This window comes from Hyaena hyaena, unplaced genomic scaffold, assembly GCF_003009895.1.
Source record: "Hyaena hyaena isolate Hyena2069 unplaced genomic scaffold, ASM300989v1 scaffold_156, whole genome shotgun sequence".
NCBI lineage: Eukaryota > Metazoa > Chordata > Mammalia > Carnivora > Hyaenidae > Hyaena > Hyaena hyaena.
Window position 1 is genome coordinate 2039640 of NW_024080788.1, and position 14916 is coordinate 2054555.

The following is a 14916-nucleotide window of genomic DNA, read 5'->3' on the forward strand; positions in this document are numbered from 1 at the left end:
GATGTTGGTGTTTGCTTTAACTATTTTTTTTAAATAATACAGAGCTTTTTAAAATTTTTTTTAATGTTTTGTTTATGTCTGAGAGAGAGAAACAGCGTGAGCAGGGGAGGGTCAGAGAGAGAGGGAGACACAGAATCTGAAGCAGGATCCAGGCTCTGAGCTGGCCATCAGCACAGAGCCCGACGTGGAGCTCGAACCCACGAACCGTGTGATCATGACCTGAGCCGAAGTCGGACGCTCAACCGACTGAGCCACCCAGGCGCCCCTGCTTTAACTATTTTTTAATAGTCTTTGCAAAACTTCTCTGAACTCAAAGGATCAACAGCTGTCCAAAGAATCATAATGTAGGTAGTGTCATCAAGTAGCATTTAAAACATTTCGAGACTAAAGGTCCATCTGAGATCTATGATCGTTCATTGGTTTAGCCTAGGTTTTCTCCATTCTTTGTTTCAGAATTTACCCTGTAGAAGTTATAATTTTTACTTTTACCCAACTGTACTAAAGCGTAATTTATATACCATAAAATTCACCAATTTAAATGTGTAATTCAGTGACTTTTAGTACATTTACAGAGTTGTACAGCCATCGTCCCAAAAAGATCCTTCATGCCAGTTATAATCACTCCCTGTTTCCACTTGCAGTCCGTAGCAACCACTAGCCTGTTTTCTATCTCGAGTGATTTGCTTTTTCTGGACATTTCACATAAATGGAATGGTGCGAAAGTAGTCTTGTATGTCTGACTTGTTTCATTTAGCATAATGATTCGGAGTCCATGACACAGGATGTGTCAGTAGTGTTTTTTTTTTTTTTATTGTTGTAGTATTTCAATGTATGGATATAGCACATTTCACTTTCCACTCACCAGGTGATGAACAGTTGTGGTATTTCCATTTGGGAGGTGTATTGTGAATAACGCTGTTATAAATAAGCATTCATATACAAGGCTTTATGTGGGCATATGTTTTCATTTCTTTTAGGTGATAACTAGGAGTGAAAGTGTTGATTCATATGTTAGGTTGAGGTTTGTTTACCTTTTTTAGAAACTACCAGACAGTTTTCCAAAGTGATGACACCATCTTACATCCTCATCAGCATTTTAGGAGAGTTCCAGTTTCTCTATATCTTGACCAGTCAGTGCTCTCTGCCTTGATTATAACCATTCTAATATGTGTGAAGCAGTATTGCCTGCCGTTTAATTTACCTTTCCCTAGTGATTAATGATGTTGAGCATCTTTTCATATTCTTATTAGCTGTTCACACCTTTTCTTTGGTAAAATGGCTGTTCAAATCTTTTGCCTATTTTTTAATTGGGTTTTTGTTTTTGTATTATTTTTAAGTGCTCTTGATATACACTGGCTACCAGTCCTTTATTAGATACATGATGTGCGATTATTTTTTCCCAGTATGTGACTTGTATTTTCATTTTCTTAATAGTGTCTTTTAAAGCACAAAAGATTTTAACTTTTGTTAAAAAATTAATGAGGTCTAATTTTTAAATACATATTTAGATCATGCTTTTCGTGTTGTATCTGTAAATTCTTTGCCTACCTTGGTGCACCTTGGTGGCTCAGTTCGTTGAGTATCCAACTTCAGTTCAGGTCATGGTCTCACAATCATGAGTTTGGGTCCTGCGTTGGTCTCTATGCTGATAGCTAAGAGCATGGCACCTGCTTCACATTCTGTGTCTTCCTAATCTCTCTGACCCTCCCCCACTCGTACTCTGTTTCTTTCTCTCCCTCTCTTCTCAGAAAGAAACATTAAGAAATATATGTTTTTAATTCTTTGCCTAGCCTAAAGCCACAACTGTTTTCTCCTATGCTTTCTTCTATAAGTCTTATAGTTTCAGCTCTATGATCATTTTGTATTAAATTTTGTATAGGGTAATTTTATTACTTTTAAAGATAGATTCGTTTATAGCACCCTGCTAATTTCCACAAGTATACTTAAAGATACCTTTGAGAAGGTTCTGAAGACAAATAGAAGTGGATAATTTTTTTTGGCAAATCTGACCTAATTCCAAACCAATGTATCTTTTGGTTAATATTCACATTTACTTTTGGGGGGTATCTGGGTGGCTCTATCGGTTAAACATCCAACTTTGGCTCATGTCATGATCTTATGGTTTGTGGGTTCAAGCCCCACCTAGGGCTCTGTGCTGACTGCTCAGAGCCTGGAGCCTCCTTCAGATTCTGTGTTTGCCTCTCTCTCTGGCCTCCCCCCACTCCCCCACTGTCTCCATCTCTCTGTCTGTCTCTTTCAAAAATAAACATTAAAAATGTTTAAAGTAAACAAATTTACTTTTGGAAATAACCACTTATTAATAGCTCATATTTTTCTTTGAGAGGACATTAAATTCCAGAGAGCTCAAGAACCCTCTTGAAGCTTGTGAATAACTTAAATATTGAGCGCGGTAGTCTTTGAGTCACTGTCCCAACAATGAATATCCAAGTAAATTGTCCACAAGAAACTGATGATCATCACATGGGAACTTAACGTCAGAGTTATCCCATCTGAAGCTGTGATCTTGCCTCCATAATGCCCTCTTTTGTTTAAAGAGAATGCAGTATTTAATCAGGAAAACTGAAAATAATAACATGCTGATGATAGAAAAAATCGGAAAACTTTGATTAAAAAACTACTTGAAGAAGTATAAATGTTCGTTGAGAATCCTACATCAGTACCATGTGGCTCAGCAAAATGTGTCCACTCCCAACAGATTATTTTTAGAAACGAGGTTTTACAGGCAATCAGATACAACAACAAAAATGCCTTAAAGATAATACGTGTCAGCATCTCCATGTCAATGAAGTGAAAGCTTTTCTGAAAATGAAATGGCCTTCTTTTAGAACTCTGGAATCCTAAACCACCAGACATTTCAGGAACTATTTTGGCTGAAAATGATATGAGAGATTTTTCTTTTTCATAATTTTTATTACAGTGGAAATGGTTTTTGTATTTCTAACAGTTTGACAAGAGCTAATTACAATGCGCTCATCTGCTTGGCGGACTAATTTGAGCCATCGGGCATCAACACCATAGACATGCAGCAGCATTGCAAATGATACGCATGCTTCCCTTGCTCCAAGAATTTGTACTTGCTATAAAAGAAAACAGATTTGGACAGCCCTGAAAAAGTTGGGTTTGGTTTGAAGAAAACATTTCAGAATTACATTAGAGCTGGCCTACAAGTGAACTAAAAATACCTGCTCATCTCAGTGGTCTTGGCCCAGGGCCTTTCCTTTTACTGTAAAAGTCAGGCTGTTGGAACAGTTGGAGTTCAGCTTGCTTGCTGTCTAAACTAGTGTTCTCTGATAACTTCTGTTACCATTGAAACACAAGCCCTGTTGCGTTTAAGAGAATGTTTGGAGGTGTGGAAAATAGCCAAGAGAAATGTCTACTTAGTGTTCAAACCTCTAGGCTTCCCGTGTAGAAACTACACCACTTAGATCTGTTAAGAAACGGGAGAAAGACATTCATCAGTAAACATTACACAGCAAGGCTAAAAGATGGAATGGAGTAAAGAAGGCTGTTAAAATCAGCCCAAGATGATTATTTGAATTGCAAAGAGAAATGTTCAGACATAGCTAGAGCTGCTAAACATAACTCTTGAAGTTTTTCCAGAACAGAGGGATTGGGGGGAATGAGACCAGTGAAGGAGAAAATTAGAAAATTATAAGACAGAATGGGAGATGAAGTTTCAGAAGCTGGCAAGATAGCTGAAATATATGATATTATTAGGTCTTAAATATCTTTATAAAGGTGAAAATTTTAAAACACGCTTTCTGACTTTGGCTCTGCAATTTTAAGATTGAAATGAAGATATTAAATCTGGACAAAGAATAACCAACAGTAACCCTTAAGTTATATCATGAAGGATTAAAAAGAAAAAAAGTCAGAAATCAATAGCCCAGGCAAGATAGTCATGATCAGTTGAATAAGTCTGAGTGAGATAATTTGAGTGGAAATGAATCAGAATGGCACCCAACATCCCAAAATTTGGCAGGGTGCAGCTCTCGACATATCAGCTGCGGCGTCACAAAGCAGTCACTGTGGTGGATCATCCACTTTTTTAAAGGCAATCCTATTCAGTGACTTAGAACGGGGAGTGTAAAGCCTACAGTACTAATTTTTAAAGTAACTTGTATCACAGACTTTACTAACATGTGTTTGGCTGAGTATCCTATTTTCTGGCACAGTATATAGAACAGAGGGAGTTTCCCCCCATGAGCAACTGAAGTGCCAGCTGTTGCCCTAAATATTGTACCTGTTCATGATGGAGATAGCTTTAAAGCCAGATTTCAAGCTTAGGGAAAATTTTACATTTTGTACATCAGCAAACATTGGTATCAGGTTTGTAAGTCTACTTACAGCATTTACACACACAAAGGAGGGAGTTGATCAAGAACTTACTTCAAAAATAGTAATGGTAACAGATTCATTTCTTTAAAAATGTAAGAGATAACTATCTTCAATAAGCCTTAACAAACCTTTACAGCACTTCTAAAGCCTAGAAAATATATAGATATGGCACATGTGTATGACAATACTCTCAATAATATTGTTTAGAAAATACATATTTTTAAATGGCATATTTGTATGAGAATATCCCTAAATAATATTATTTAAACATTTAATCCAATAATTTTGTTAGTAATAGTTTAGGAATTAAAAAGGAAAGGGTATCTGAACATTATACAGTGACTTGAAGGAAAATGTATGTTCTTTTCATTGGCACTGGAGGCATAATAAAAAACAAACCGAGCATCAACATTAAAGTACTTTTTTAAAAATGAAAGCATGGAATATTCTTGACCTATACTAGCAAGATTGTCATGAGTTCTTCCAGAACCAGCTGAAGCCTTGAGAAAAGAGATACTAGAAAAAGACAAATTTCAATGAACGGAACAGCCTTAACACATTGTTCCATGTTTCTTTGTATACTCTAAGTATTTTTTAAAGCAGAGTCCCTTGATATGTGTTGATCTGTCTGCAAGAATGACTTTGCATGCTGCCTGATTTTGAATGAGCAGAACTTCTGTGAATAATAAAGCTATTAAAACGAAAAACATAACTGTATTTGGTACTATGGTAGGCATTACAAACTACTGGGTAATGTACTAATTCCTAATGAAAGAGACCTCAGAGAATCAACATTCTCCAGGCATCTATAAGCATTTGTCACTTTCATTCTACATCCTAACTTTTACTAACATTAGACTCACAACATTGCAGGGATTTCTTATCAGTTATTCATGTGTGCTTGATGTGATGCTCAAGTTGGACATACTCTGGGCTTTACATTTTGGAGTTGTCAGTGTTCTCAAAGCAAAGCCAGAGCCTTTCATCTCTGACTTTGATAAAAATGACATGAAATATCAGTACAAGTTGTAAGCTGAAACAGAAAAAGAAATCTAAATAAATAAATAACTTCCCAGGTCTCCTGGCTGGCAGGTTCTATTGATATAATATCTCCATCAAGGAAAGTAGTGTGCATTATGCTATGATTAGTTGATAGCACCATCTTTGAGGTTGTTTTCGTCCATTTTGTTGTGGATGTCCTTCGGTCGCTGTTTCTGTGAGTCATATGTAAGACATCTTCAAATGGGTTCTATCTAGTTGTCACCTGTGGTTAATAGATGGAGTCAAGCTACACTTTTCAAAAAGGTTTGGGTGTACTAAGATTGTGGACTTTAAGTCTCAGGAAGCAACTTCAAAACCCAGTGTATAATTTCACACAGTAAAGAATTAGAACATACTGATCTGTATTTATACTGTATTTAGACTATATTTGTCTAAGTAAATCTGAATAAACAATAACTTTTCAACCTATTAGCAAATAATTACCTAAGTTATGGTATATAATATACATTCAATTCAAAGCTTTACTAACACACTAACCAATTTCCTTTTTTTTTTTTTTCCTACCCCTAACCATATATTCCTCTTGTCACCAGAAAAGAGATAGATGGTTGGTTCTCTTGGCATATTTTGCCAAGTCCATATAGGGGATCATTTAGTAGAATGCTTGATTTCTTTTGCTCTACACCTGCAAAACACACACATACATGCACACGCACACACAAGCACACCTAAGCACAATAAAACACAATAAACCAGTAGTTTTGGCAGTTTGGTTTCTGGTTGAAACTACTCACAAAGAAAGCAGTAGAGGGAGCCATCTCAATTCTCATTCTAGCTGAGAGAAGGGAAGAGAAGCCATTGTATATGAGCATCTGTATGAGGCTCTTTTTTTTTTTTTTTTTTTTTTTATTTCTAGGAGAGAGAGAGAGAGACAGCGTGAGCAGGGAGGGTCAGAGAGAGAGGGAGTCACAGACTCTGAAACAGGCTCCAGGCTCTGAGCAGTCAGCACAGAGCCCGACGCGGGGCTCGAACCCACGAACCGCGAGATCATGACCTAAGCGAAAGTCGGACGCTTAACCGACTAAGCCACCCAGGCGCCCCTGTATGAGGCTCTTTTGAACATGATAACGCTCCTTGTATCATTGTGGCACGACCTCAGGAAACAGCACAAGTTGGAGCAATCCAGTGGGTCTAAGGTTGTCGCCATTTCCCTGCTGTTTATTTTAGAAAACAGTCTAAACAAAACAAAACCTCTCTTCAAAAGAGCAACATCTCCTACTTGAAAATCACCTTGGAAAAGTATCACTACGCTGGGAATTAATCGAATTCATTTTGCCTATCTTCTCGTTTCATTGGAGGCGGAACAAAAGGCTTTAGTGGAACCAACTAGAAATAAAGACCTTACAGCAGGTGGTGATGCCATCTGGCTATTTAAATCAAGGCAAAACCACCCCCTTCCCAGAAGATGAAGTTCTGAAGACTGATGATGTGCGGAGTCTGACTTAATCCAAGGGAGAATAAATGGGCAGAGTGGGTTAACCTCCAGTTCTTCTTTAGCCATATTTTTTTCAGAAATGTTAAACGTTAATCGATGATGAGAGAGAAACAAGAGCAAATGCTAACGACTGAGTGCAATTTTTTTTCTATGCTACCGCCTCACCCTAAGTCCTTAAGTCAGAATTCTTGCCATGATCTAGGAAATCTATCTATACTTCTTCTGTATACATTTTTTTATAAGCGTACTATTTCTTCTCTGCTGAGCTGGGAATGGTCTGGTGTCTCCCATCCAAGTAGTAACCAGGCCTGACCCTGCTTAGCTTCCGAGATCAGACGAGATCGGGCGCATTCAGAGTGGTAGGGCCATAGACTGGAATGGTCTATTGTCTATGTGAGAGAAGTGGCCATGTTTCTCAGGCATGCTGGGAACATTTGGGACAGGGCAGGACTTTTCGATGTAGTTCAGGGTGTTTCACACCCCTGGCCTCACCCAGGAAATGCCAGTATTTCCCCATTCCCACCCCGCTGTGACAATGAAAACTATCCGCACATATTTCCAAATACACCATGAGAGATAGATGTGGCAGCACAGTACCCCAATTTTTGAAAGCTCATGATTCTTCCTTCCTTCCTTTCTCACCCTGCACCTAAAAGGATTTAAAGAAGCATTTGACGGGACAAATTTGTGAAGAGTTTCTTCATTTGTTTCTTACTGTACTCTTAAATCATATTTTTTTAACTCAAGAATTTTATAACTTCACTGATGGCTTTTTCCAAAAGAAAAGCTGTTAATTTTTAGGTGTCACTTTACATTCCCTTTCTTCCTGAAGGCCAGTCTTATTGGTAGAGGTGAAATAGTTTCTTTTTGAGGATTAATTACCAGAAGCAGTGTTTTGTATACTGCTAAGCACCTTAAGAGTTGGTGGTGGTGGCTTGGTTTGTTTTAAAGCACTGTACTGCCCAGTTTCTCAACAGGCAAATGGTAGGTATTTATCATTTTTCTAATTTGGGGCCTCTCTCTAAGATTATTCCCACACCAGATGCTTTCTGTTAGGGTAAGCATATATGTACTTTTGATACATTTCCTCATTTTGTTTTTCCTAAAATAGTTATTATTGAAGGATAAAACAAACAGAAAAACATCAGAGAGAGAATACTGGGTGAAAAATGGGTTAATACTGTGAAGGCCTGAGTGTAAATGTGTTAAGTTTAAGAAAAAAAAAATGAATTGAAATTAGGGAGGAAAAGGATTTTCTAAAAGGGCCGTGAAATAATTAATTGTTTTGTAGGAGAGGGCCTTTCCGTGTAGGCAGAGGATTTTTTCTTCACTTCTTTCTGAAGAGACAGTCAAATAGAGAATCTCATCTCTTAATTAGAAAGAAAAATACTCATCAAACACATCTCATCACTGGAGAGCTAATGATCCACAGCTGTTAGTCTGAAAGGGCAGGCTTTTTTCCTGAACAGTAGGAAGTGTTAATCATTTTGGATGAGATTTCTTTTTAAAATATACTGTAGTTTGCAAAAGAATAGGATATTCAATATTCCAACTTAAATGATTTTTTTGAAGTGTGCTCCCCCAGGGAACTGTCATGTGTTGCACTGAATGATCATTGAATGCAGGCATCTTCCAGTGCACTTCAATGAGAGCATCAATTGATAGGATGATGTGAATGGCCCTGTCCTGCCTGGGACTCTCAAGATCCCAAGCTCAAAGAAAGAAAAATCCTGCATGTCTTATACCTCCTAAGAAATGGTGTTGCTCTAAAATCTTAATATTTTGAATCATTCCCACTACTTTGTCTAACTTGCTTTGTTTAAATATGAGTGAAAAGCCTTAGCCCACCTTAAGTTAGCTTCTGAGTAAAAGGAGTTTTGTTGTTATGTGTTTGTTTGTTTAACCTTCACGTGAAAAAGGAATGCTTTTTATAATCTGTAAAAATGTAATTGACTCATTCATTTTTTCAATCTCTGGCCTTATGGCCACTTCGCTAACCTCTTCTAAACATTTTGGATAGAAGAAAACCCCACTTAATAGGAATCTGGTAGCCACCTCTTAATGATTCAGAACCATGCAAGATAGAAAGGGGAAGAATGAAATTGGCTCCACAAACTTCATTTTGACCATTAGTTTTTGCCCTCTCTGCCATTTGAAACCTTAAACCAGAACACCTAAGAAGTGGTATTCCATTTCTTTGCACTAATACGAAGTAGTTATCCCAGGGGAAGAGGAAGGAAAGGAATAGACATATAGAAAGTCTGCAAGTTAAATGATCAGTCCATAAATAAGTGACAACTTTAGAGCATCAATATTCAATAAAATCCTTTACCTTAGAGGCACTGGAGCATTTGTGGAAACACAGCACACTGGATTGGGGGTCAGAAGGCCTGGCTCTGTGTCTCGGTAGCAGGTGTCCCTAGACAAGTCTCAAACTTGAGCCTCAGTTTACCTATTGGCAAAATAACACAATATTTTCTGCCTTCTCAGCCTACCTCTCAGGACTTTTTCCCTGAAGTTCATTTTATGTAATGTGATATAAGACACAATTGATAATATATTATTTACATGAGTTAGAGATTTTCAAAAAAAACATTCTGAATATTTATGATTAAAATTTAAGTTCCTTTTAAAGTCTGGCCCAAATTAAAAATAAATAAACAAAAAGAAAGCCTAGCCCAAATAGACACCAAGTAATTGCACTCTGTGATGTTGATGCTAATATCATAGGCAAGATAACATTGATTAAGGTAAAAGGTATTTGGATTTAAAGCAAAAAAATTAGGGACCGGAATTGACATTCACAAAACTGCTAGTTGAGAACAAGATGCTTTTATATCAAGGGGCATGAGATTGTTAAAAATGGTTAACATTCAAACACCTGATTGTTTTGAGTCTAGAGTTCACAAAATCTGCAATGCATGCTAATGCAATTTACTAGAAATAATGAGTTTTGTAAAGACCTGGCTTTCTCTTGTTTCAACTATTAGCAAAAACTTTAACTACAAGACCTCTGTTTAACACTTATGATTTCCTTCCAGCAAATACCTTTCACACACAAATCCCTCTAAGAAACATCCCCCATTGGCTATAACTGCTCAAGGGGAATTATGATTTTGACTATTCTTGGAGGATTTTTAGTCTATAAGGCCTTTTAACTTTTCAGAATCAATTTTAAATAAGAAAGGCAGTAAATTGATAAAACTTGTACTTTTGAGTACTTTGTGATAAAGTGTTTTCTCATACATTACATGAGTTGTTCCCCACAGCCAACCTGTGAAATAGGCAGGTGTTACAATCTCCATTTTACAAATAATGGAATCAAATAAAGAGAATAACTGATTTGCTCAAGGTCCTGTGATCAAATAGTAGAAATGGAACTAAAACCACTTCTTCAGTCTTCTGGTCCACACCTTATTTATTATACACCATTGTCTCCTTAGAAAAAAGAATGTTTATCAGTTAGCTTTTGCTATATAATAAACCACTCCATAATTAGTAGCTTAAAACAACTCCCATTTATTTAGTGATGATTAATGAGTGACCAGTTGGACCAGATTCAGTTTGGGTTCTGGAAGTAGGGGTCAGGATAAATGCTAGGACTTTTATGGTTTGTATTTATATTCTGTGAGTGTGTCAGGGATTTTTTAAATTCCTTGATTTCTTTTTCCATCCCATTTTGGCCTGTTAATGATATCTGACGTTTTTCTCTCCAACTTAGGAATAAGTGGAGTCAGGACCAAGGATAGATCCTGTATTGTCTTGGCTTCCCTGGGGGTTCCCTGAGCCATCTTTCTTGTACTGCCCTGGTAGCACATTGAGGACCTGGGCTTGAGTGTTCTCTTGGCTTTTAGGAGGAAAAGAGGAGAGGGCCACTCTCAGTGCAGGTAGGCCTCAGGGAGAGGAAGCTTGAGTGTGGAAACAGGAAGCTAAAAGGCACTTTTCCTCCCCTGAGGGCTTTCTTAATTAGAGGCTCTTCTCTGGCTAACAAGTATTATAATCATCACTAATATTATAGTGACTGGTTGCTTTTTTTCTTAGTGATTCCTAGCAGTCTGAACCCATAAACCATGTTATATGTTTGAACATTAACTATTTCATAGCACATAGTAAATATTCAATAACTACCTTTTATTGTTAATCTGCTTTATGTTCTTTTTATCTTTGACCTTTTGAAACCTCCAGTTAGATATTAAGAAAAAAATAATGCTTTTATATGTAGAGTTTATTCAGACCCCCCATGTTATTTTTTAACAAAAAGATATTGTCAACAGCAGAGGTTCTTTACCTAGTTATCCAACTATTAGATTCTTTTTTTAAAAAAATTAATGTTTATTATTGAGAGATAGAGCATGAGCATGGAAAGGACAGAGAGAGGGGGAGACCCAGCATCCAAAGCAGGCTCCGCAGCTGTCAGCGCAGAGCCCAGTGCGGGGCTGGAACTCACAAACCAGGAGATCATGACCTGAGCTGAAGTCGGATGCTCAATCAACTGAGCCACCCAGATGCCCCCCAACTATTAGATTCTTAAGGAACACAAAATTGCGAAGGTTATTTTTCTACTGCCAGTATCCATGAAGCTAATGCAATTCTATTTTTTTTTTTTATCTCTTCTGTATCTTTCCCCATCCTGTGTGCTGGTGCCCATGTTGGTAGGGCATATAAATACCATAGGTATTAATTAGACATGTACAGTTCTGAGTACTGTATTTTTTTAATATTTATTTAATTTTGAGGGAGAGAGAGGGAGACAGAGGATCCGAAGCTGACTTTATGCTGAGAGTTGAGAGCCTGATGCGAGGCTGAAATTCGCAAATTGTGAGAGATCATGACCTGGGCTGAAGTCGGATATTTAACTGACTGACCCACCCAGTCACCCCCTGAGTGCTGTGTTTTAAGAAAGCTATTGCTGTATGGATTTGGATGTGGTGAGAGGACTATGCCCACAATGGAGATGTGCCCAAAAACCAAAGCCTGTGACTAGTGCTTTAAGTAACTAGTAACATTGAATCTAGAGAATAAAAAGGTATGATAGGTGTCTTGATTACTTGGTATCATCTAGAAAGCTTATTCTATGCAATACCTGTCCTTTAGCTAACACTAAGACATAGACATCCCACATAACTTTATTCTGGGTGACATCAGAACTCTAACACCAGTGAGTGGACATTACCAGATGGAATATATACACTTAATGGATTTAAAGTAATTACAATTGGTGCTGTTAATGGTGGAATCATCTGAGTCCCATCCATGAGGCCAAAACACAACAAGTCAATTGAATGTCCTCAGAGGAGGCAGACACATAGGAAGGTCCAAAAGGAAAAATGATGGTCAGACCATAATGTTTATGACTGCATAGCCAGAATGGATAGAAAATCTTTATGTGCCTCAAGGGAGAAATTGGTTAGTGGCATCCCAGGTTGTAATTTTTTAAAAAAAAATTTTAACATTTATTTACTTTTGAAAGATAGAGTACAAGCAGGGGAGGGGCAGAAAGAGAGGGAGACACAGAATCTGAAGCAGGCTCCAGGCTCTGAGCTGTCAGCACAGAGCTCAACACGGGGCTCAAACCCACAAACTGTGAGATCATGACCTGAGTGGAAGTCAGATGCTTAACTGACTGAGCCACCCAGGTGCTCCCCAGGTGCCAGATTGTAATTCTGAATACTACATGAGGCTACTTGATGCTATATAGTGGCTGTATAGTACTTTTACTAAACAATTAAGTAGACTTCTGTTAAAAGACTTGGGAACCTAGTCCGCATTTATTCATTAATTCAGCAAATATATATTTATTGAATACCACCTATGCCTAAGCACTGTTCTGTGCTCTGGGGATAGAACAGTGAACAAAAAGTCCTTATCCTTAAAGAGCATATTTTCTAGTAACAGCCTAAATTTTACAAATAAATGTGTAAAGAATTAATATAGATCTTAGCCAAAAATAATTTTCCCTTTTACATGTGTTCATGTCTATCAAATTTGTTTTAATTCATTTCCTGAATAAAGAATTATCTTTTGAAAACATTTTAATGGAACAATCAAAACCATCAATTATAATTTGTATCATCTTTACATATATTGCATAAGTTTCAAAAATTAAATAGAAATATTTTCTTTTTCTGGAGATCCTTCTACTTTTCTCATAAAGGAAAAGATAAGTCTTCTGTCTCATGCATTGATATATTTGAGTTTTTTTTTTTAATTCAGGAACTTGAATCTATAGTTACCATGTAATTCTGTCCAAAATACATTTCTTGGGTTGCTAAATCATTATTTATTGGTGTGGGTTATAAATATCCAATAATTCAGTAAAATATATAATTTTCAGCATCTGTCACATAAAAAATAGATGGCAGAGTAATGTCATGAAGTAATTATAAATACTAGGAAAGGGATGTTAAAGGTTATCAAGTCTATAGTCCTGGGTTTAGAAATGAAAACACTTTGGGGCACCTGCATGGCTCAGTCTGTTAAGCATCCAACTCTTGATTTGTGCTCAGATCATGATCTCCAGGTTTGTGGGATTGAGCCCTATGAGGGGCTCTTTGCTGACAGTGCAGAGCCTGGTTGAGAATCTCTCTCCCTCCCTCTCTGCCCCTCCCCCACTCTTGCTCTCTTTTTCTCACTTTTCTCAAAATAAGTAAAGAAACATTAAAAACAGGTTTCTCTACCACTCCACACAGGTTCATTTTCTCTGCCATCTTAATTAGCTGTAGGCTTGCCTGAGGTTTATTAAGAAGGCTGCAAATGGTCCACGCTGCCATGTTTGACATGAATGTTCTCAGAGCATTGCTTCTAGCCCTTCTGGCCTGTGGAATCCAAGATGTCTGTGTTCCCCCGGCCAGCTGGCTCAAATTTCCACTTATACTATGATTTCACTAAATCTTAGCAGGCAGATGACTTTACAGTTCTCAGTAACAGAATAAGTATTACCTGAGGACCTTAATTGACCATAGTTAACTTTCTGAGTTTCGGAAGGTATTGATAAACATTTACACAATAATACAAATGGTTTTTCAGCACTTTTTGGATACCAAATAATGTGTTAACTTCTTAACCATGTTTCAACAATGTAATTGTCACAGCTCTCAGGTGGATACTCTTATCACCCCCATTTTATAGGGGCAGACACGGAAAGGAGGATGCATGTGGTGCCAAAAGTTATGGGACTAGTCAGCATTAGGAATGGAATCCAGCTCTTCACTCCCTTCATTGAATCATCTGACTTACTGTTGCCTTTTTTGTCAGCCAGAGACACAGACCCAGAGAATTCAGATGATCTCTTCAGAATTATAAGAGTTGGGGGTGAGGATAGGGGGAGGTAGATAGGGAGAATCACATTTGGTACACAGTGCTGTTTTTTTGCAATGCTGATGCTCTTCAAATGGCTGCTCTTGCCAGGCTAGGTAAGTTCTTAATCAAAGATTTGTCTTACAATTACAAAAATAATTTATAGAGAGAGCCCGTAGCTTTAAAAACTTAATAGACATAGACATTTAAAATTTTCCCTTCACAAAGTTACTCTGTTTTTTTAATAGCTGTTTGATTTCTATGGTAATACTAAATGTTAAGCTAACCTTTCTTTTTTTTTTTTTTTTTTTTTTACTTCTTGGTAGCGGTGCTTTTATTCATAATGTGAGATCTTTGGCTTTCTGGTGCAGACTTGGTATTTTCATCTGCCTATTATGCGTATTGCATTGTGAGATTTTTTAAAAAGTCCGTGATATTAAATAGTGATTCATCCTTTATCATTAAGGTAGATAGAGGCTGTGTCGAACAATGTAGTGAAGCTCATTTGACAGTCTTTTTTTTTTTTTAACTTTATTTTGTCCAACCTAACAATAATTTCACTAGAGGAGAAAAATTAAAATTGCCTTGTTGACAGTGGAATGATCTCAGTTGTCCTTCATAGAAATGAAACAAAGTAAAAATCTTAACAGTAACTTTCCAGGGGTCAGTTGTGCTTTTAGAAAAATGCCTAACTTGTTCTCAAGTCTCTGTTTTCAGGATAAATCTTTCCATTCTGAAGCATTTAGTTTTATGGTTTTGAAGTG

The 14916-nt window shown here is 37.2% G+C and overlaps 1 protein-coding gene across 1 annotated transcript in view; it reads left to right on the forward strand.

Annotated features, from left to right (window-relative positions):
• MCTP1 (multiple C2 and transmembrane domain containing 1) overlaps positions 1–14916 on the forward strand; it is a 517686-nt gene that overhangs the window by 408390 nt on the left and 94380 nt on the right. The gene's annotated exons all lie outside the window — the stretch shown is intronic.